This window comes from Aythya ferina (assembly GCF_964211825.1).
Source record: "Aythya ferina genome assembly, chromosome: 3".
In the NCBI taxonomy this organism is placed as follows: Eukaryota; Metazoa; Chordata; class Aves; order Anseriformes; family Anatidae; genus Aythya; species Aythya ferina.
Genome location: NC_140298.1, coordinates 82,021,058 through 82,044,608, shown reverse-complemented (window position 1 = coordinate 82,044,608; position 23,551 = coordinate 82,021,058). Strand labels below are relative to the sequence as shown.

At 39.7% G+C, this 23,551-nt stretch overlaps 1 long non-coding RNA gene across 2 annotated transcripts; it reads right to left on the bottom strand.

Annotated features, from left to right (window-relative positions):
- Positions 1–7,272: 7,272 nt before the first annotated feature.
- On the bottom strand, positions 7,273–16,686 carry LOC311433587. Of its 2 annotated transcripts, none has more exons than XR_014690841.1 (4): positions 16,526–16,686; positions 15,966–16,100; positions 8,283–8,378; positions 7,273–8,174 (listed from the first exon to the last, which is right to left on the bottom strand). It is a non-coding gene; the product is annotated as an uncharacterized lncRNA (long non-coding RNA). The 2 variants fall into 2 exon arrangements; XR_014690842.1 differs by having other exon boundaries at positions 8,283–8,347.
- Positions 16,687–23,551: the final 6,865 nt, after the last annotated feature.

Sequence of the window (23,551 nt, the reverse complement as noted above, 5' to 3'; positions counted from 1 at the left end):
CTTTATCCTTCACCATTCTTCCCTGCCAATCTCTATTCCCCTTCTTCTGTATCCTATAGCCATATCAGACTTGATACAGTATAGACTTTGTGTCATCTAGAAACAGGAAACTGCTGATTTCTTGTCTGGACCCTGTTCTGACCAAATTGGCAGCTGCTGCCAGGCAAAACCTTCTATGGCTGAGCTCTGCCTCCCTCTGCTCCTGCAAGGAACTCATTTGGCTTCCTCACTTCTAAACAGTTTTCACAGACTTGAGAATTTAACTTTTGTTGACAAGTCAGGTTGAAATCAGTGAATGCATTCAAAAGATATCAGAACTGATAAGACGGGGCCAGGTCAGTAATAAACATAGTTTTCCTTAGGAAACCAGACAAAAGTAATTTAAACCTTCCTGGTAGATAGGGAGAAAATCTTGAAACTGCAGCTACGCTATTTTAGAATAGGAACAAAACTGGATTATTTGTATAGCAGACTTCTCTTAAGAGTTCCTTCTGCAAATTCCATTTTGAATAGAAATGTTTTTGCTGTCTGCACTGCATTTTTGTTCCATTGTATTGAAATATAATTCAGATCAAGCAAGACTTGTGAAATCTTGACCTCCACAAAGAGCTGGAGAGACATCACACTTTGACAGCTCAAGAAGCTATGGGACACTGTTTGCACTTGGCTGATAGGCAACTTTTTGTTGGAGCTAGCGGATGAAGCTGCAGATAGGATTAAGACTAATAAATAGAAAAGAGTTAGAAATACAGTTATGTCCAACAACATCCTGGGTTTTGGAGCCAGTAGGTTGTCCATATCTGGAGTATGTGCCTGTGTGAAAGCTTTATAATGTGTTTTGTTTGGTGATTGTGGGCTAGCAAAGGGATGAACTGTAGGTGACCTACTGGTCATTCAGAGCTTAGGTTATGGAATATGAGGTCTTAGGTATGAGACCTGAGTTTAGATGTAAGGCAGTTTGAAGCTGGTAGAGCACATCACATGATAGTTTTGGATAATTTCAGTAAATACCTACTGCCTGTGGTTATGTTAGGTAAGAACTAGAAGGAAGCAGAGGTCTCAGGGTAGGTTTGAAGCTCATGAAATAGCTGGGTAAGTCCTAAACAGTCACAGACTGGGTGTAGGATTGGGGCTAGTGGATTGCTTTGGTATGGGACTGGGGATCAATCCAAAATACAACATATTTACTGTCAGGGTTTGGTAAATTAGGCACCACTGTGCTACAGGAGTACTTGAGATGAAATAATGTTGTGGGTGAGACAGGGAAGTAACCTGGCACTAGCATGAGAGAAGAGATGGTTAAGAAGTTTGGAGACAACAGACCATATCTGATTTTTATTTTATGTAGCTGGCACGGTTGAAAGCAAGGCCTTTGAGTGAACCCAGCCAAACATTAGGACTCAAGCCAACAGGTGACTTCAGGCTAATGAAAGCCAAGTAGGATTATAGTACTATGGTTACAAGCTGCAGTACATGACTTCAGGCAAGGTTATGGTGGGGCTGGCAGGCAGACCCAGTCTGTAGCCAGCAGAGCTGGCAGAGGACACCCTGGGGTGGCTTAGCTCAGTGCCAGGGCCATGGCTGGAGGTTGTGTGTGCCTCAGACCAGGGGCAGCACAGATGAGCAAAGGTCTCCAGTTTGGTGTTACCTATTGGCTTCAATCCTAACCTAACTCACAAGTGCCTGCCTGTGTTAAGAGCTACTAAAAGGTACTCTCCTTTGTGTTCTGTCTTTCTTAGTTGCTGTCTGAAGCTCAGTAAATTGTTAAGGTCCCCATGGATAAGTTTCACCCCAGACAGTTTAAAACCAATATAATAATAAAAAAACACCACCAACAATAACAAATAATTGGAAGATATATTTCACAACCAGACACCTGCAATCATTTTATTAAATTTCTGTGGCTCCATATTATTCTTCAATACAGCAGAAAAAAAGCAGAGGGACTCACAGTTTTGCACCAGCCTATACAAGGTGCAGAGAATCTGCCACACAGATGTTTTCAAGGTCTGCCCTGGAGGTCTCCTGAGCTCACCAGGACAGAAATCATGTCTGCACTGCAGGAAACACTGTGATTGTGGCACTGCTTCTCCTGAGCAACACCTCATGAAATGTCATAAGCTTTTGAGTGCATCTCTGATGTTTTCACTTGGAGCAATACATGAAAGTACTAAAACAACAGAAAATAGAATGGGTAGTGAAAAAGAAAGAGATGTTCCGTTTCAACAAAACCCTGTAGACAACAAAAACTAAGGCCTTTACATTTCCAGATACAATATTCCCTCTGATCCTTCAGCTGGACTGTATGGGAAAAATGACTTACTGGCTTTCTACTAACTGGAATCAGTAAATAATTATCATTCATCTCTAACCAATATTTTTTTTTCCTTGGAAAAACAAACAAATAATGTATGATATTCCCTGTTTACTTCCAGAGGAGATGCATAACAACTGACTCCTGTTATGACTGTGCAGAGATCCAACTCCTCCTCCAAGTCCCCTGTGTCACTCAACCCCTCTTCCTGCAAAGCTCTTGTGCTTGCAAGGGTAATTACAACCATTCTGAATTTTTGATCTCTCAGATTTTTGGGTGGTTGGTGTTTTTCTTCTTTTCTGCTTCCATTGCTCTCTCCAGCCTTATAATACTCTGCAGACTCTGAACAATGGATTAGCTGTTCCCTCCAGTTAAGTTTTCCAGAAATAGTATTTAGAGTTTTGCCATATGTTTATCTTTCTTAATACTCCAGTGAGCAGCCCCCTCATGACTCACAGGCAAACAAAGGTCTTGAATGGTTTATTTATTCTTCTGAGCTAGATGGCACTGCCCAGGGCTCACCATGCGGGCAGTGCAGAGGAGCTTTGAGGAGGTGCACACTGGCACACCTATTTAGTTACAAATAACATTATATTTACCCTGACCCAAACTGCTATGAATCAGAATTAAAGTTGGAAAATCTAGCCCCAGGTAACCCTACTCTGACATTGTTCCTGGAAAGGGTTGCTCCCATGTGCCGATGTGGTCCTACACCTACACCCATTCCCATGTGGAAACACTGCTGGGAGAAGCAGAGGAGGAGAAGGAGGGAGGAAGTCACCCAAATAACTCATCTTCTGACGTTCTGCCACTAAGCTCTCTTCCACTCCTGGCACAAGGTCAATGACTGACCCTTGTCTCTAAGTGGTAAGGTATATTTTGGCTCACAAAGAACAGAGGCAACCAATGGTACTGGAGTCTAAGAATTCAGTATTAAGTAAATAAACAACTTTGTCATGCATGACAAAGACAACACCTACTTTACCCAAACAGCCAGTCACTGAATAAGATGTCCAGTAAAAATAAAGGTCCATGGAAGACCCATGACAGATGACCTGAGATGTGGGGCTAATTACTCTTCAGAGCTGTGTGCAAAGTCATGCAAACTGTTCAGATAGAAAACCTTCAAGTCACCTTAGGGACTGGAGAAGAAAATATGCAGGATGCCCAGTTATCCACCCCCTTAAGGGAAGGGATCAAGATGAAAGAATTCAAATGTGTGCCAATTGGGTACCTAAACTACAGGTTTAGGTACACCCTTCAATCTTCTAGAGAGAGTGGTGAAAATGTCCTACCTGGTATCCAGCTCATTCAGAATAACATAGTTCTCCTCACATAGATCTGTGCTATGTCTCAGGTACCACAGAACCTCTAAAATTGCACAGGTGACTTCTTTAGGCATATGGGTAGGTTTCTAAGTGCCTGTCACCTGTGTGAGAGACTTAACAGTCAGCCGAAGTAAATAACAATACGTGACCTTTCTGGAATACAGTCAACTGATGAAAACTCAGCATATGCAGGATGAATACATTTCCTTACCTGCTAGCCAAAGTAAAATCTTCTTCCCTTCTTCCTTTTTTTTTTTTTATTATTATTATTTTTTATTTTATTTTAACCAAGGTGCACTATATATGGAAGATCACTTTATTAAAGTTTTGGGGGCCAAGGACACCAGTGAGTTCCAGAAGGCTTCTGTAGTGAGCACCCTCCCTTACAGACAGGGACCTTCTCTTCAACAGACTGTACTGTTCACAGCTGTGTGAATAGGGGGAGAAGGAAATCCTTTTTCTGTAGGGATGATTTGTATGTTTTCATAGGTCAAGATTGATCTGAAATCAAGGAAAAGACCAGGCCACATAGTGAAGCATGAATGTAACATATACACTTCAAGAGATAGTACTTAGAACACAAGATCTTTGCTAGATTAAGATTAAGAAGGAACTGATGATATGTGAGTATTCAATGTACCTTGGAAATATTTCCAGATTTCTAAGTTATCAACATCAACAGCAAATGAAAGATGAGCTTCTTTTCTTAAGGGTAGAAAGGAGGTGAGGGAAGAGCGATATAATGTTGGCAAACATTGTGTTGCTCTCTCTGAGCCACTCTAATCATCACAAGTCAAAATATTTGCAAGAGGAAGGAACAGATAAGTCGTACACTGAGGTCTTTTATAAGAAAGGAAGTTCAGTCAAAGTGTGTATTTCCTAAGCATCAGAGAAACAAATACTTTCAGCATAGAAAAAATGGAAAAACAGAACTGGTTTTCTGGGCACAGCTCACCTCTTCTCACAAGGCAGGTAGAAATCCTGCAGGAAGAGAATGAGACACAAGTCTGGATGCTGGAGAGGTAACACAAATTCATATGCTGGAGAGCTAGCAGCTTCATTCTGTAGTGAAACATGTCAACAAACATTCTGAATCTAGGGGATAAGGTCTGAAACTTTCTGTTGTCAACATTCCATGCATGTATTTCTCTCCTTTTATTTATGTATTTATTCTCAACAATATACTACCATCATACACCTAATTATTTATACTTATATGAACTGGAATTTTCTGCACTATCTTGGGAGCACATTAGCTGGAACAGTGGAAAAGGAACAGGTCAACAGGTTTCTGTGTATGCATTTGTAACAAAAGCTGCAGTTTACAGCTGGAGCAATAGGTTTGCAAAACATTATGGGCTGGAAGACAGAACCATATTTTTTCCTGTCTAAAAGTTTTGCACATATACAGATTAAGTAGTTTTTTGCACAACTATAAAACAGAACTTTTAAGGCTGTAAAGGCAAGTGCCCTATCTGAAAGTATTACTTTGAGGCTGTCATATGTATAATATGGGTATTACATATTGTGATTTAGAGACAAAGAAACTGTTGCATTGTGGCTTTTTTTTCCCTCTCTCTTTTTTTTTTTTTTTTTTTCTCCCAGCATTGCTACATAAAAAGGAGTCAAAATAATATTTTATAGATACCATCTTGTATACTATTTCAGTTATCCATGTCATTCACAGATGATAGTTTATGATATCTTTTAGAAGAACTTATGATGAAAATAAATTTAATTTTCAATACTACATTTGAAATATCTGTACAATCTTAACTATATCATTGAAAATCAAAGTGATTAAAATGCTTTTTGGTTCACCCAATCTTGGGCCACTGGTCTATGTGCTGAGAGCCAGCAACTATGTTGTGCTTTGTTTTGTACAGACCTACCAGGCTGTTACTTTGTAGAACTATTCACTGCTTTTTGTCCAGGCCTGTTTTTGTATTTCATTGTTACAGTTCACAATGACTTCTGTGCCTGTTTAAGATGATTTGCACATCAGAAATAACTGTAGTTTTATTTGATTTCTTAAATTAAGGAATGTAAAGTTAGTTTTCTGTGTGACTACCATAATTTAACCCAATCAAAAACCAACAGAAAAGACAGTATCAAGTGAAATAAAATCTTTGAACAGATCTTAAAGATGGTTCCATGCATTGTAGCTGCAAAATCGTAACCCCATAAATATATCTCGATTCTTGAAAGCATTGATACTTTATTTGTCAGAAGGAAATAATTTCATTATAGAGATGTTATTGGACAAAAATGGAGAATGCACATTTATAAGATGGAGTTTTCTTTAAGATTACTTAATGAAATGTTGTATCACAGAACAATAGCAAGCGATGGAGACTTATGTTCATGTATTTACTGATGTTTTCAGACTGAATGGTTCAATTTTTAAAAACTTGAATCCTGTATAGATATCATTAGATGACATAGAACTGTCTGCTGAGAAATGGAAGTAACCTTAACATTGAATTTGCTTCTTATTTTACTGGTAATAAAGTGTTTTATTTTATTGGTAATAACCTTTATCTTGATCTCACACAAGTAGAAATAAAGGTTTTGTGAAGACTATCTGGGGGTTCATCTGTGATGTATTTCTGGTTATTCCATTACCAGCTGCCAAATCCAGCTGACTCTTCTTAACCATTGAGAAAGTTCTTTGGATTAAGCAGATGACTGCGCTTCAACTTCGGGTTTGAACTGGTTGCAAACTATAGAAGATTCACTATTCTTTCAGTTAAATTTCTGTTAAAACAGGTGTTAATTTCTATCATTTCCCATAAGACCCTTTGTCCTTCATGTAAATCAGTTTATTTTCCTTTATATGAGACAAATTGATAATTACAGGACCAATAAACTAGCAGCATAGTTCCGTATCATGTGCATCAGAAATACTGAGAAGCGTTATGTGGGATAAGTGTAATCACAACTTGGTACCCTCCTTATTATTTTCCTCTTTTCTAAGTTCTGATTCTGATTTACTATCTTGCATTTAGGTGTTTAGCCATTTTTACTAGTTTAAGAAGACCAGCTCCTCCACTGCACGGCTGTTAGTTGCTAATTACTTTCAGCAATTGCTCTTTGAACTGTAGCTCACACCTGTCTTGATATCAGAATAGCATCATGATCACCTGAATTCAGTTCCTAACATCAGGTCACAAAGTGTGACACAGAGATTTCTCCATTAGGCTCCTAACTTCACTACAGAAGGCTGAGATCCTCCAAAATTGCCTTTCTAATAAGAAATCTGACCCTACTCAAAGAATGCTGGAATTCTCACTAACATTTTATTCTTATATATAATGTACCTTAGTCATATTTTATTATATTAATACTGCATTATATAAAATGCATTATCTATCATATTTTGTTATATATTTTGTTGTTGTTTATAATACATTATACAATGCATATAGTTATATTGTTGTCTTAATGTGCTTATTACTACATTAATTATATGCATTAATATTATATAGATTATAAATATACTTATGTATATATATAGACAGGTTGTCTCAGTGATTAATTTTATAGTGTTAAAAATACACATTTTTTTTCATAGATGGAATTTATTCAGCCTTAGCTTTTAACCATTGACTCATACTGCAATTATTTTTTTTTCCTGCTAGATCGAAGACCAAAATACTAAGATTAATATTTCCTCCAGGCAGATGGTTGCAGCCTAAAACAAATTCACTAGTAAGTTGTAGAGATACAGGTATTGATCTTCTTAAATGTTTTAACAGCCAGCATGGTGTCAATACAAGAGCATGCCTCATAGCTATTACCATGAGTTTGTTTTAATCTATGTTTGTTAGTTGTGCTAGTTACCATGCAACAAGAGAGCACTGAAGAAGTGGCAGCTTGTTATTTGACCAGTGCCATGGGAAATCACTCAGAACAAGTGTGACACATTTCAGAGTCTGCTCCACCTTCAAGCTCACACCAGCAGCAAAGCACTGCAAGCAGTCACAGAGGGTGGGTGAAGGGTGCTTCTGGAGAAGCAGGAGAGGTGAAGAGGATGGAGAGTGTGCTGGCAGCTTCCCCTCATGTTAGACCAATGGCCATCTGGTGTTAGTGTCTGGGGTTTTGTAGCCCAATTCCAGTGTTTTGAGGACAGATTGCTCACCCACTCCAGGGCTCTGGGGGTCAGTACCTCATCTTCACATTGCTTTGGGACTTCTCCCTTGCCAGAGCACTCTGAGATTTTGGCTTTCCCCTGCTTTCCTTGTTATTAGAGCCTTACTCAAGGCCCCAGGGCACCATGCCCTTGTATTTTCATTTCAGAGTATCTTTCAGCAGAGATGGAGGTGTGACATGTTTTCAGTTTGCAAGGCCACATTCATGCGATGATGGCAGCAGACAGGATTCCTGCTCTAGATTTGGCTTTATATGCCAACAACACAAGTGTTTTCTGCTTGCTGTCTTGCAGGCTGCTCCTGAAGACGAATAGCTGATTAGCATTTGAACCCCAACATTGACACTTTCTCCCTTTCATCAAGGCATTCATATCTCCCATCCTATAAGGAAATAGATTTCAAATTGCCACTTCCTCAGAATTTTCATCTGATGTATTTCAACTCAGTAGTTAAGATCCTTAGGATCCCAAATACTGGAAGGATACTTACCTGTAGTGTGAAAGGAATATTTTTTAAAAGCCATGTGTCAAATTCCTCAATCAGTGAAGACTTGTCTGGTAAGAAAAACAATAGTCTCTTACTGTCCTGAAAGGGAGGAAAAACAAAACAAACAAACAAACAAACAAAAAAAAAAACACCAGAAAACAACCTCTATGTAAACTATGAAGGAAAAAGTAAAATATCTAGTGAAGGACATTGCTATTTTCTGCAGAAAAAAAAGCATCTCTATGTATTTTTCAGTGTGCTTCTCAATAAGCACAAGTAGTCGGTTGTCTACATGTATTATGCAATGAACTAGACCTCCAGTAACATATTTTGAAGGCAGCTGTATGGCTTCACAGAGTCGTAAGTCATAGACAGATTAAATGATCTAAAACGGTACTCATTTTTCCATTGCTCTCCTAGTAAACTATTGTTCTCTGAGCTATGTTTTTCCAGTGCTTTTTCTCAGCTCTGTTTAAAGGAATCAAACAATAGGGGCTCCCATTGTTTTCTCAGGAGACTATTCCAGAGCCAAAAATTCTCCTTAGATGTAATCAGTAGGAAATTTTTCATAATATTATGTTTTCTTGTAGCTCGTTGTTAACTTCATTTATGCTCAACTCATACCTCTGTGATGTTTACACCCTCAAAAATGTTATATGCTTGCTGGAAAACATGTATTTATTCCCCCCGTTATATTTTTGGTCTTAAATTAGATCTTTATGAGTGGGTTCCTGTTCTTGCCTACAGCTCTCCTGGATTTAATAAAATAAAATCTGTGGTAAAAGAGTGATCCACTAATAGGCATCCCGCAGAAATCATTTTTTCCTTGCTTAATTTTTTAATTCCCCAGTCTTCTTTGAATTTCTTCCAAATTGCTTAATTTTTCTGCATTTTCTTTAAATCAAATGGTATTTTTCAGTTTAAAAATAAATATTTTTTGTTTTGTAACGAATGTTGATGTACCAGTTTCTCCCAGTGAGGAGGAGGTTCTCAGGTACTTTGAGCTAAGAATACACAGAATAAAATTTTCTTATCTCACAGATAAGTACCATATTTTTCAAAGTGTTCCAACATACAGTCATTCACATTTTAGCTTGTAGCAAGTCACAGGCAAAATATAGAAAATTTACTCACATTCATGCCAAAACTAAGACAACTGCTGTTTTCCATCCATATTCAGAGGTAGTGTTTACTATGAACAGCAAGCTAGAAAAGCCTTGCAGATGGTATGCACTCAGTTTGCAATACAAGACAAATGCCTTTTTAGTTAAACAATTTGACTGTAAGAAAACAATCCTGTGAAAGCTCATTTTTACAAAACTAAGTTGCTATAGAGAATATTCCTCAGTTCTTAAATAGATGTCTTTAAAAAAAAAAAAAAAATCTACTGAAACTTCATTGAGTCAAAATGCTTCTTTCAGAGCACTGTGCAAAAGGGTTGTTAGACTGCAGCACTTAGAGGTGCTGGAGATTGCAAGTACCTAATGAGTGTGGTATGCTAAAAGCACCTCAGTTCCATTACACATTAGATAGTACTTGCTCCATCTGGCTGGCTTTCAAGCATCTGCTGTTGTCCCCTTTTGAACTACTGCTAAACAAAAAGAAGGAAAAGACTCTTTTCCACATGGCATTCCACATTTCCCAGCTCAGATTTTTCTTTCAAGATGCATATAATTCATTAGTCTGGAAGGTAAAACAAATGATATAAAAGAGGAAGCTTTTCAAGATGATGTAAGTTGGGTTGTGGAGTAGGTCAGGACGGAGAGTCCCAGCCAGTGTGCAGAACTTGGGTGGTTGTAGCAAGGGCTACGAGGAAGAAGCAAGGAACCTTTACAGTACAGATATCTCAGCATAGACACTATTTGTAGGAATCAAATAATATCACATAATATCACTGGTATCACATGTTATACCCTCTATAGAGAGATAATCCTACAGAGAAAAAAAGGCCTAGCCTTTTCTAGCACTGCTTGGCTCCAGCCTTGTGACACCTCTTGCCTTCAACCCTCTTTGAGTCCATAGTTGGAAAACAAACTTTTGCCTTTCCTGGTAATAATGTTCTCAACATATCTTGAGGTTGAGCTAAGAAAAAATATTGTTTATTGGGATGTCCTGGAAAAGGAGCCAATGGAAAGAAATATTTGCTGAATAATGTGGCTGGGTCAAGAGCTTATAAATTTGAAGCTTCCTTCATGAGTTTGTTAATAGGGATGTCACCAAAAAAAAAGATTTTCCATTCAAAGAACTGAAATATTTAAAGAAATAGCTGTGTAAATTTAAGCTAATAACCCCATCTGCACATTACACCAATTGGAAATAAATCAACATTTCTAAAAGGTAACTCCTCTTATCCCCTCTACAGCCATCAAACAGATGACTTGCCCTTTGAAGAGGTATCTATACTTTTCTATTTATTTGTAAATCACAGAATTGTCTAGGTTGGAAGAGACCTCAAGATCACCTAGTCCAACCTCTGACCTAACACTAACAAGTCCTCCACTAAAACATATCACTAAGCTCTACATCTAAACGTCTTTTAAAGACCTCCAGGGATGGTGACTCCACCACTTCCCTGCGCAGCCCATTCCAATGCCTCACAACCCTCTCAGTAAAAAAGTACTTCCTAATATCCAAACTAAAACACCTCTGATGCAACTTTAGCCCATTCCCCCTCGTCCTGTCACCAGGCACTTGGGAGAACAGACCAACCCCCACCTTGCTACAGCCTCCTTTAATGTACTTATGAAGAGCGATAAGATTGCCCCTGTGCCTCCTTTTCTCCAAGCTGAATAAACCCAGCTCCCTCCACTGCTCCTCGTAGGACTTGTCCTCCAGATCCCTCACCAGCTTCATCGCCCTTCTCTGGACTCTTTCAAGCACCTTAATGACCTTCTTGTAGCGAGGGGCCCAAAACTGAACACAGTGCTCGAGAAAAGGTATTTACACAGTCTTTCTTCATGCTTTTGTCAACACAAATCCTGAGTCAAACACATATAACATAGGGCACTAGAAGGGGAGGAAGAGATAATAGCAGTAGGTAGTGGGCAGTCAGAATTTCTGCTTTCTCATATTTCTTTCCCTGATGAAGAAGCACACCTTTCAATATAAATGTGCAGATATAGCCAAATTTAACCAGAGGCACTTTACTATGTTTATCTGCTTTTTGGCAAACCACCTGACTAAATAGTAGAGCTTATTAAAAATATAATTGTCTGAAATAGCTTTCTAAAAATATTCTAGATGTCTTTTTCAATAACTGTGCCTTCTTAAACAGGTGCAGCTGTTTGTATATGACTAGTTTCTCAGTCTTCAAACAAAAATATTGCATGATCCACGGTACAATGCAGAAGGTGTATTTTATTATTTTGAGGGGGCAAGTATTTTTGAATATTGCAAAAGGTTAGCATTTTGATTTGAGCTATGTGACAGGACTTCAGACATACTGTGAATTATGTTTATGTGGGCATCATAAATTCCTTAGGATTTTGTAAACTCCCTCATCCGCCATCCAGTTATTACATGCACAGGTGTAAATCTTGCCTGCTCCTCCATAGAAGTAAAATGCCCCCATTTGCCGTCAGAAGTTACCACCATGCTATTGCTCAGAAGAAAAGCACAAATTGCATTCAGAGGTGAAGTATGCCTCCCATGAGGCTTCCAGGAGAGTTTTCTTCATAGGATCTCTGTGATGAGAATAGGGAGAAGATAAAGCAGTGTGGTTCCCACATACAAAGATGCAACATTAGCCTGATATGTTTTACAAATCTTTTTTACATGAGAATGACTTTTAGGAAATAGTTGTTTTTAATAAAGAATTGGGAAAAAAGAATGAATTCTCCCAGAAAGCTCTAATCCAGTAACCATGAAGTCAGCAGTCATTTATGCCTAGATAAGATTCTAGCATCAAAACTGCAAGGCTACCTCAAACCCCAGGGATCTTCATATGCCAGATCAATCACATGTCTCCTCTTATCATTTGGGAATGGAATGCCAGTAATGACTGCATTCAAGCAGTAAATACAAAACAAGTGCTTCAAGTTTCTGCACCCTGAGTAGTGTCAGTGAGGCCAGACAGTATATTTGGACTTCCAAGTTTTGTGTGTGTGTGCTAATGTTGCTGCTGTCATACTCTTCTGCTTTAGGTAGCAGGCTTCCACCATTGTCTTGTATGCAAATCCAGAGCTAAGTGAGCTGAGGAGAACCATAGACCAAGTTATTTACACAGTACCCACAGTCTGCTTACTGAGGTGTAGTGGTTTTAAAATGCTCTGTTAAAGAGCACACTGTGTTCTCTGCTGTCTAAATGTGCTGGAAAGCACACTGCATGTGTTGTCCTACCAGGTTTTGGTGATGTGAGCTCCGTGCCACTCTGCTGCAGGTAGATAACTTGTAAGACTCTTAGTACAGTAAAGGCATGCAGTGGAAGTGACTCACCTGAAAACCTGGAGCAAATAGGGATGCAGAGAAGCAGGAGTTATGGTGAAGTTATACTAATGAGGCAAAAATGGTGTAGTTTCATTATCTACACAGACATGCAGAAATTTACTCTTAAAATCTTGCCTGATTCATTGCTGTTATCGATCCTGCTAATAAGGTTTACAAGAGAAATACTTTTAAATACTTTGATATTCTATGGAAAACTATGTCATTCCACAGGGATATAAATTGATTGCATCTCTAGATCTTGGTAGGATGTACCAAGAGGAAAAGTTAGAACGAAGCCTGATCTGTTTTGGGATCTACAAAAAACGAATAGGAATTTTGTCATTAAGTTCAGGAAAAGACATCTTTGAACCTGAAATCTTTCTAATCACAGCACCTCCTTTACTAGGTAGTAAGGTATGGAGCTTGTGAATGAAATACATTGTGTTCTGTTACTAAAGCTACTTGCAACTTCATACGGTTGCCTGTTTTAATGTGTTAAGTAATTGGCTAAAATATTTATTGTAGAAGACTTTTATATATATATATAATTAAATTTCATATGGAGGCTAACATAGTTTACCCAAGTGGTTTTCAAAAGGACCAAACTCACAAATAGCAGTTGTGGTATTGGGAGCTGCAGGATGAGTGTCAAGAGTGGATCTCTTTAATTAGCAAACCCCTTCATCACAGAATGAAGGGACCTCCCAGATTCATGAACAGCTCTGAGAAGGATTTTCTACAAAAAACATCAGGAAGTGGAATGAAGTCAGAGGAAGAGCTATGACGAAAGCAAGGTCGGCAAGGATATTACTGACCAATCCAGACAACATGTTGGTCTATGTAAATAACTTCAGGTAAGAAATCCTTCCCCAGATGTCTTTGGTCAACACCTGAGCTCAATCCAAACTTCCCTGGAGGTCCAAGAGAATTATTGCATTCTTCTCAGGCTTCTTCCTGTTTGTCTGCCACTGTCCTCCTGAGTCTTAGCCTGAATAGAGCCACTCAGAAGTCATAGCATAAATTACAGAATACCACAATGGTACTGTCTCTCTTCTAGGGTACTATCTAATTTTCCAAAACCCAAAGGGTCCAAAAGCAGCTTCAGCCAGCCAAGGACCATTCAAATAGGATCAGTTATGATCCTAACGCACAAGTTCCCAAGAAGTCAAGCTGTCACTAAGAGCAAAGCAAGGGAGAGATGAGGCTTTGACCTGCTACTAGGCAAAGGCATAGGCTCCTTGCTGGGACTAAGACTGACACTGATAAAAGGAGGTTCTTGTCCTCTTGAGGGACTTCAACTTCCCAGACATATCCTGGACATATAATACAACTCAGAGGAAGCAGTCTAAGAGACTTCTGGAGAGCGTGGAAGACAGTTTCCTGATGCAGCAGGTTAGTGAGCCTACCAGGGGAGATGCCCAACTGGACTTTCTGTTCACAAAGAAGGACTGGTGGGAGATGTGGTGGTCAGGAGCTGCCTTGGGCAGAGTGACCACAAAATGGTAGAGCTTTCTATTCTTGGCAAAGTCAGGAGGGGGACCAGTAAAACTGCTGTCTTGGACTTCCAGAGAGCAGCTGTTCAGGACACTGGTTGGTAGTCCCTTGGGAGGCAGTTCTGAAGGGCAGAGGAGTCCAGGAAGGCTGGGCACTCCTCAAGAAGGAAATCTTAAAGGCTTGGTCTGCACCCACATGCCCAAAGATGAGTCAGTGTGGAAGAAGACTGGCCTGGCTGAACAGAGAGTTGTGGCTAGAACTTAGGGAAAAAAAAAGAGAGTTTACGATCTTTGGAAAAGAGGGGAGGCCACTCAGAAGGATTATAAGGACAAAATTAGAAAGACCAAAGCTCATCTGGAGCTCAATCTGGCTACTTCTGTTAAAGATAACAGAAAGTGTTTTTATAAATACATTAACATGAAAAGGAAGATTAAGGAGAATCTCCATCCTTTGCTGGATGTGGGGCGGAGGAGGGGGAACATAGTGAAGAGAGATGAGGAAAAGGCTGAGGTGCTTAATGCCTTCTTTGCCTCAGTCTTTAGTGGCAAAACCAGTTGTTCTCTAGATACCTAGTACCCTGAGCTGGTGGAGAGGGGTGGGGAGCAGGATGTGGCCCTCACAATCCACAAGGAAATGGTTGGTGACCTACTACAGCACTTAGATGTAAGCAAGTCAATGGAGCCCGATGGGATCCACCTGAGGGTACTGAGAGAACTGGACAAGCTGCTTTCCATCATTTATCAGCAGTCCTGACTATCAGGGGAGGTCCCAGTCAACTTGTGGCTAGCAAATGTGACACCCATCTACAAGAAGGGCCAGAAGGTTGACCCGGGAAACTATAGGCCTGTCAGTTTGACCTCAGTGCCAGGGAAGCTTATGGAGCAGGTTATCCTGAGTGTCATCACGCAGCACTTGCAGGGCAAGCAGACAATCAGGACCACTCAGCATGGGTTTATGAAAGGCAGGTCTTGCTTGACGAGCCTGATCTTCTATGACAAAGAGACACGCTTAGTGGATGAGGGAACGGCTGTGGATGTGGTCTACCTCGACTTCAGTAAGGCTTTTGACATCATTTCCCACAGCATTCTCCTGAAGAAACTGGCTGCTCATGGCTTGGTCTGCCGTACGCTTCATTGTGTTAAAAACTGGCAGGGTAGCCAGGCCTAAAGAGTCATGGTGAATAGAGTCAAATCCAGTTGGAGGCTGGTCACTAGTGGTGTCCCCCACGGCTCAGTATTAGGGCCAGTTCTTTTCAATATCTTTATCGATGATCTAGATGAGGGGAATCAAGTGCACCCTCAGTAAGTTTGCAGACGACACCAAGTTAGGTGCTTGTGTCAATCTACTTGAGGGTAGAAAGGCTCTGCAGGAGGATCTGGAAAGGCTGGACTAATGGGTTGAGGCCAACTATTGGAAGATCAGCAAGGCCAAGTGCCAGGTCCTGCACTTGGGGCACAACAACCCCAAGCAACATTACAGGCTGGGAGATGAGCGGTTAGAAAGCTGCCTGGCAAAGAAGGACCTGGGAGTATTGGTGGATAATCAGCTGAATGAGCCAGCAGTGTGCTCAGGTGCTGACCAAGTACTGTCCACACAAAGTTGGAACAAGTTTCTAAGAAACCCCTTTTTCCCAGTTTTTTCTTCCCTTGCAAATCACATCCCCCCTGCATCTAGCATCCTGGTAAATTTGTCTTTACTTTTTCTCCTGTCCTCTCTCTCCATGGTCACATAGCTAGTATCATGGTATTGCACGGCCTGTGTACCCACTCTGTCATCTTCTTTGCACAGAAGGATGTTTATCCCTGATATCTGAGACACTGGTTCATACAGGCTGGGAGGAAGATCAATTCTCTTTAAGTTGGTGGACCTCTTCAGAAAGTTCTCCACAGCTGAGACCCAGGCCTGTAGGGAAGACGACAGACTTTCTATGTACTGCTTTTGATTTGCATATTGTGAAAACAGTATTTCTTTTATGAACATCACATTCTCACAATTTCCACTTAGTGAAAGTAGCAATCATGTCACCAGCATCCATCCAAATTTGCTTTTACTTACCACAAGGCAAAATATGAATTCACATTAAGACACCTTTTTCACACAGCCCGGTTTTCAATCTTCCAAATACTTAAGAACATTCTTCAAAGTCAGGCTGACCTGTGTGCACTTCAGCTTCTGAGTTCCCCGCCCCCCCCCCCCCCCCCCCCCCCCAAAGCCTGGAAAGGAGCTTAGAAAGAATCCATGTAAGTAATTTCATGGAAAATAGACAAGGTGAAAGAAGTACTCAAACTCCTCAACATTAAACAACCATAGAACCCAGGAACACATACCTGCTGGCTTCTGAGCTTGAGTCACTTCCAAAGTGCTTCGCAGTGAAATAGTGCCACCAGGGTTTTACTGTACTGAGAAGGTACCAATGTAACTAGCTCATAGAGTCTCTAAAACTATTTCATGGAGATGGTATAAAACATGAAGAAAAAGCAGCCTACTGGGAAACACTGAACCCATTCCACCACAAGAGAAAAACACCCTAGGCAACCCAAGCCCCAGTCTCTCCTGGGGAGGCAATTCCCCTACAAGTCCTCAGGCTTCCTATAGGTCAAATGATCCACACCTGGAAGTTTTCACTTAACAAGGGTGGAGCCAAAAGACCTTGTGGAATAGGCTCATCTATCTGGCTTCAATGTTTTAAGGTCAATTGTTCCTTATCACTTGTAGAAATAACCTGACAAGGGGCTTAATGGTTAGAGTTGACCTAATGAATTAACTACAAAAGGTGCACAAGGGTCATATTTCTGTTAGTCATTCTGTGAGGGAAATTAGTACAGAGCCTGTTAAAAAAATAAATACAAATAATATAGAATATAAGAATATAAATAAGTAGAAGAAAAAAGAAAATGACCTTAAAGGCAAAATTGCCGTCATAGATTTTCATCTGTCTAGTCATGACAGAAAAACAATGTAGCAATCAGAATTACTTTTCTTGACATTAATGTGATTTAAATTCGCTTTTCTGAGATCTCTTCTTTATGCAGGACTTTTCAAAATCTAGCCCCATTACCTCTGACTCCAGTATTTACTTCGGCTGTGTATAAACTGCAACACATAAATGCCAGGATCTGGATCCTCACTCACTACTCAGGTCAAGGACTGGGCTGAAGATCTGAGCTTTAATTTGGTTACATGCCTACATTGCTGTTTCCTATCAGATCATGGGAAGAAGATCGGCTGCGTTGGGGGAGCTTATGTACGCATGGCTTTTAGGCTGCAGCGAAAGTGTTCCTCCAGAGTTGGAACTTTGAAGATGGTTGGAAAAGCCATCTGAGTGGTTAGAAAACTGCCTGGCAGAGGACTTGGGAGTATTGGTGGATTGGCTGAGTATGAGCCAGCAGTATGCTCAGGTGGCCAGAAAGGCCAACAGCATCCTGGCTTGTATAAGAAACAGCGTGGCCAGCAGGGCTAGGGAAGTGATTATCCCCCTGTACTTGGCTCTGGTGAGACCACACCTTGAGTACTGTGTTCAGTTTTGGGCCCCTCGCTACAAGAAGGTCATTGAGGTGCTTGAAAGAGTCCAGAGAAAGGCGATGAAGCTGGTGAGAGATCTGGAGAACAAGTCCTACAAGGAGCAGCTGAGGGAGCTGGGTTTGTTCAGCTTGGAGAAGAGGAGGCTCAGGGGCAACCTTATCGCTCTTCATAAGTACATTAAAGGAGGCTGTAGTGAGGTGGGGGTTGGTCTATTCTCTCATGTGCCTGGTGACAGGATGAGGGGGAATGGGCTAAAGTTGCACCAGGGGAGGTTTAGTTTGGATATTAGGAAGTACTTCTTTACTGAGAGGGTTGTGAGGCATTGGAATGGGCTGCGCAGGGAAGTGGTGGAGTCACCATCCCTGGAGGTCTTGATATGTTTTAGTGGAGGACTTGTTAGTGTTAGGTCAGAGGTTGGACTAGGTGATCTTGAGGTCTCTTCCAGCCTAGATGATTCTGTGATTCTGTGAGGTTTTTGTGATAAGGCGAGAGTAGATGGAGACATAGGCTGGGAAATTAACTTAGAAAAGTCTCTGTTTCTGATGGCAGTACAGGTTCACTCTCTCCAGCATGGTCCTGCTTCTGGTTATGCCTTGCCATGAGGATGCTCTGTGCTTGGACACTCCACTCAGACAGCTGGCCCAGCCTGAAGGAAAAGGTGCACATCACCTCTCATTTAATGTTGTTTCACATAACCAAGTTTAGAAAGTCTCGGATATAAGAACTTCACTTGCCCCAAAAGGCTGATCCAGGAACATCTACAACTGACACCTGTTTCAAGCACAGGAAACCTCACAGCAGTCCTGTTGGAGCCTCTGAATCTTTGTGACTATCTAACTCATGTTCCATGGGGATTTTAGTGGTTTGTGGGGTTGATCCTGAATCCTTGTGCTTTAGAGAGGCCTAAGGAAACTGGATTTACAAGGAGTCATAAGTATTCTCCTCAACCTGCTTTTATTCAAAGAAATTTCAGCAACACTTACAACTGCTGAGTGTTCTCAAAAATCCTTCTCCTTCGATCCTACTTTTCTGATGATGGGATATGGTACTTTCCTTTCCAAACTTGTACTTTCCCACACTGTTTTGTGAATAGTGAACAATATTAAGAGACTCTTACCTCAAAATCTCGGGATTACTTTAAACTTGTTACTTAAAATAAATTATATATATCCCGTTTTTCCTTTCTGAGAGGACTAAGAAACAAACAAACAAACAAAAATGCACTTTAAAATACCATGATAAACACAAGAGAATGAAAATCCAGGTTTATGTTTAGTCCTAAACGACAGCACTTCAATATATTTTTATTCCTTTAATGAGCTCATTTTTCAATTACTTCTCTTATCTGATATTCCTGGAGGGCCCTTGACATTCCTCGCATTTTTTCCCATTTCCTTTCAGCTGCTTCAAGGTCCCCTTCCTACTTCAATCTTTCATTGAGATGCGAAGCTTAGTGACAGACTTTAACGAGGTGACATTTGTTGCTAAGGAGACATGCTCATTTAAACTAAATAAGAGGAGGTTACTTTAAAATCTAAATACACTATAAATAGTAGCTTTATGTTTGGGAGGGGGTAGTAGGTTTATCAGAGTGGCTATTAGCACATTTCTCATGTGCTATGCTGGAAAGAAACCTACAATAACATTTTATTTTTATTTTTTGCTTCCCAACATACACGTAGTTCCAGTCTTGCCAGTCTGCCATGCTAATTAAACCTTTTTCACAATTTTGCAGTTGAAGTTGGCAGTGCCTTGCAAGCACTTTGATTTAAATCCTCTTGGAGTCAATGTTGAGTTGTTATTATAAGACCTATGCTTTTACCATGCTTATTTTGGCATTTTGCAGTCCTAATTCTTGTAATGATAATAACAACATAACAAAACAAAACAAAAAAGTAAATGTTTCATTTTCTGGAGTACCCAGCCTAGGTAGGTCTTGTCTAAATTCCCCCTCTAGTGAAAGGGTGAAAAGATGAAGAACATACAGTATTAGTTATGGGAATATACAGTGGCATATCAGATTAGGACTTCATAGCATTTTTTAACTTCCATGGGCGCACATATGTGTTTCAGTTTAAGCCATGAAGAACCTTTAGAAATTTAAAAATTTAAGTGCATGACATGGACAAAGGTAGAGGGCTAAGACTCATATAACATATATTGAAACAAGTTTACAAAATAATGTAGGCAATCAATATGTATCTTTTCAGTTACAGAAATCTCCTGCAGAGACTAATACAACAAATTCCAGACAGTTTTGAACCCTCCCATAGCTTTTGTTCCTGAGGTGGAACCTTATTCATTTTAGAACAGTTGTCTAATACAATCTTGGTTCAATTTCTGTAGATGAAAGTCCTATAAATCCTTGAAGACTTTTCTATAAGAATGAGGTCAGAAAAGGTTGTTTTGAAGTTAGTGAAAATTAAATTTTCACTTAGATAAGGGTGAAATAACTTACTATCTCACATAAGCATTATCAGGAACGGAAAAAAAGAAACTTTTGTTTTGTTTTAGTAATAGTGATAAAGGAGATCATTACTACCACCTTGTACTGCAGTTGTTTGTCTTTGACCTTGCCTTTTTCCTTGGACAACACTGATTGCAACAAGAGAGGACGGAAAATAAAACTTTTCCACCTGGAGTAACAAGAAATAGCTTTGGCCCCTGAAATGTTTTTAGTGCCTTTGAACTTATCCTGCAAAACATTTTATGTTAGATGCACATTTAGGATAGCTAAATTTATGTGACACATACTAAAAATTATATATATATATATCGCTATCATAACTACATCTGTAACTATTATCTCATTATTTGATACAAAATTTAAAAAATAAACTCTCTGTTCATACAGCAACCAGAATACACTTAGTAATAACCATAAATCCATAAGTGCCTTCCTGATCCAGATAAGAATCCAATCTCACATATGTTTTTCTACCTGGCTTAAGTAGGACTAAACCAGTAGGACTGAAAGGATTACTTGTGAGCACAAGGAGTCTGAAGATCAGACATTTTACCTTTATAATATTTTTATTTTTTTTCATGGAATCAGACCTTATAGAAAAAAGTAATTCTGAAATACTGGTCATATTTTGTAATGTTTGTAAGTTCTTTTCAAAATTATGCACCAGTAATCTTATACATGTACATTCTCCCTTAGTCTCCTAAAGACCTTAGTTGTTTGTTCCATGATCAGCCACAGTCATGACCCTACACTAGAGAAGGCTGCAGACTGTAGATATTAGGACCATCAATTTATCTACTGAGCTAATGCCTACTAGAGGAGCATGTTCCTAGGACAATGTATTTCCTACACAAGTGCAGACGTTTCCTGTGCGGGTGGATAGCCATTAGATTCCCAGAGGTTTATGTCTGTGTTTGCCAAAAACTGCAGCCAACATAAACCAGGGATAACAAATGCTCTGTATTTTTGGTTGGGTGTGGGTTTGTAGGCCTGCCCCCACCTTTCCAGTTGGCAGTGTTGCTCATGGATGCCCCACTTTGGCACCGCAGGGGTGAGACATGGGCAAGAGGGGTGGCTCACTTTGGCAGATGGATCCCAGAGCTGGTATCTGGGTCTGCCTCTGCCACAGTCTGTGCTTGCTCTAGCAATCAATCTTTATTGATTTGTTTCAGGAAAACAGGATATCATCCAAGAGAAAAATAGAGTGTCCCTTCCTTTAGCTAAGCATTGTGATAACCATTTAGCAAAAGGATTTTTAAAGCTGAAAGCTAGGAAATGGGAGTGAAGTTTTCTTCAAGAAGATGGGGGAAATGAAGCAGCTTTCCCACATTCTGACAAGTGCCTGAGGGAACTACTCACTCAGTAAATGGCAAAGGTAAGGAGTTCAAATTCAAAACTTCAAATTCAAGGCAGCTCTAGAAAGAAAACACCCTGATAAAACAGTTACCTGAGTCTGCAATTCCCCTCAGACATTGCATTCCATACTTCTTAGTTTGAAATAAATTGCAGATTTTTTTTTTACACTGTTAATCCAAATATAACATAAATGAAGTCAAGTGACTTAGGCAAGCTAATAAAAAAGAACGGAGTACAGGACTCTTTAAAAAGATTTATTAGATTAGCCAGGTTCTTGCTGTGAGACAAAAAGGTATGGTGTTTGCACGGCATCAAAGAAAATGAGCTCTTATTGATAGCTGATGCTTCAAATATATCAGTAAATCATCTAGGCACATCTTAATGTTTTCCTGAATCAGAGTTCTTGTTCAGGATATTTTAGTGCTGTTCTCTTCACAGTACTTACAAATGGTTTATTAGAGAGATGCTAAATGTCCTCTGTAAACAGCTTTTTCCAAGAAGATGAGAGTCAGGTAGAAAGAAATGTCTGCCACTCCTGCACCTTCTCTCACTTCTATTTTTGCTTCCCTAACAAAGAAAACTTCAGCGGAAATACCACGATGCATTTTCTCTTGCTGTTTTTTTCTTGTTAAACCTTTTAAATTGAAATTTATATTGAAAGTTTCAACCTATCTAGTTATTTGTGTATGTCTATACATTTCTATCTTACTATTTCTCTTCATAGAAGTACAATTATATCTACAAAACACAGGGAAAAACAAATTTATTTATTGAATTATATGACATCATAACATGTCTATCCATGATTTCAGTCTAATTTGATTTAAAATAAACAGAAAAATATTTTACTTTGGTTAAAATTCAGGGTTTGACCCCACCCTTCCTCCCACATCCCAACCCACCAGCCCAGGGAGAGCCTAAAGTAATAACAGCAATTCTGCAATATGGCCTAAAGGTTAAGCGATTTAAGCTCTGCTGGATCAGGTGGAAATCTAGTCTAAAAATCTCTGACTGAAAGAGTTCTCTTTTCTATTTAAAAACTAATAAGACTCCAGAGACAGCCGCTGCTTCTCTAGTTTTCCTGATGGGAATGTTCAGTCATTATACTGCATGGCCTGATGTGTTAACTCCATTTACCTCATTTGGGTAATAGCCAGTGCACTCTGGCATTAGGAAGGTCAGTAGTGAACTTAGGAAGTCTTAGAGACAGAAATTTTGTTCTCTTCCAGAATCACAATAAAAGCTACCATTTAATGCACAGATATCTCTCAGCTGTATATCTGTGCTAAGAGTACACTGCACTCAATTTTTACTCTGCCTTTCTTTTCCTCCTGCCACTCTCTCTACAGAGAAACGTATTTAAAAGGTGAATCTACCAAATATGTTTTTAGAGTAAAGTTTAAAACTGGTAATAATAGTTTCCTGTGTTATTTGCCCCTCCTCCTCCATTAGGACAGGCAATAAGGAGATGGCTATAGTACTATTTACTTGTGTAGAAGTTTTTCTTTTTAATTTGTTTTTAACTGCTAACTTTGGAACTAAAAGCTTTTGAAAGTCCAGCTACAAGTGGAATATAGGTGGTGAATCAAACTTTAAGCATACTTGAAGATGGGAATGAGTATGCCTATACATTTTTGCTTGGGTGCTAGGATGGGCAGGACTCCCCTGAGAGAGCAATTGAGAGCTGACCACAGCACAAATAGATTGTTTCCAGCCCTGTCACTGACTCCGTTCATGTGAGTGTCAATACCTCTCTGTTTAATGCAGTGCAGAAAAGCCATACAGTTCATCTTTCAGATCTTCCCTTGGACTCAGGGGAAGCCTGAAGATTTATTTATCTGCAACGCTCACATTCCATTTTCTTTCTTATGATGAGGTCAGGAGAGAATTGCCACCCACTCTGAATCATAACGTGCTAAACCTCAAAGCAGTGACACCAAAGTGAACAGTGGGGTTTATCTTCCCTTTGAGAAAAAGAAGGACAGGTTGTCAGAGAAAGTGTTGTGAC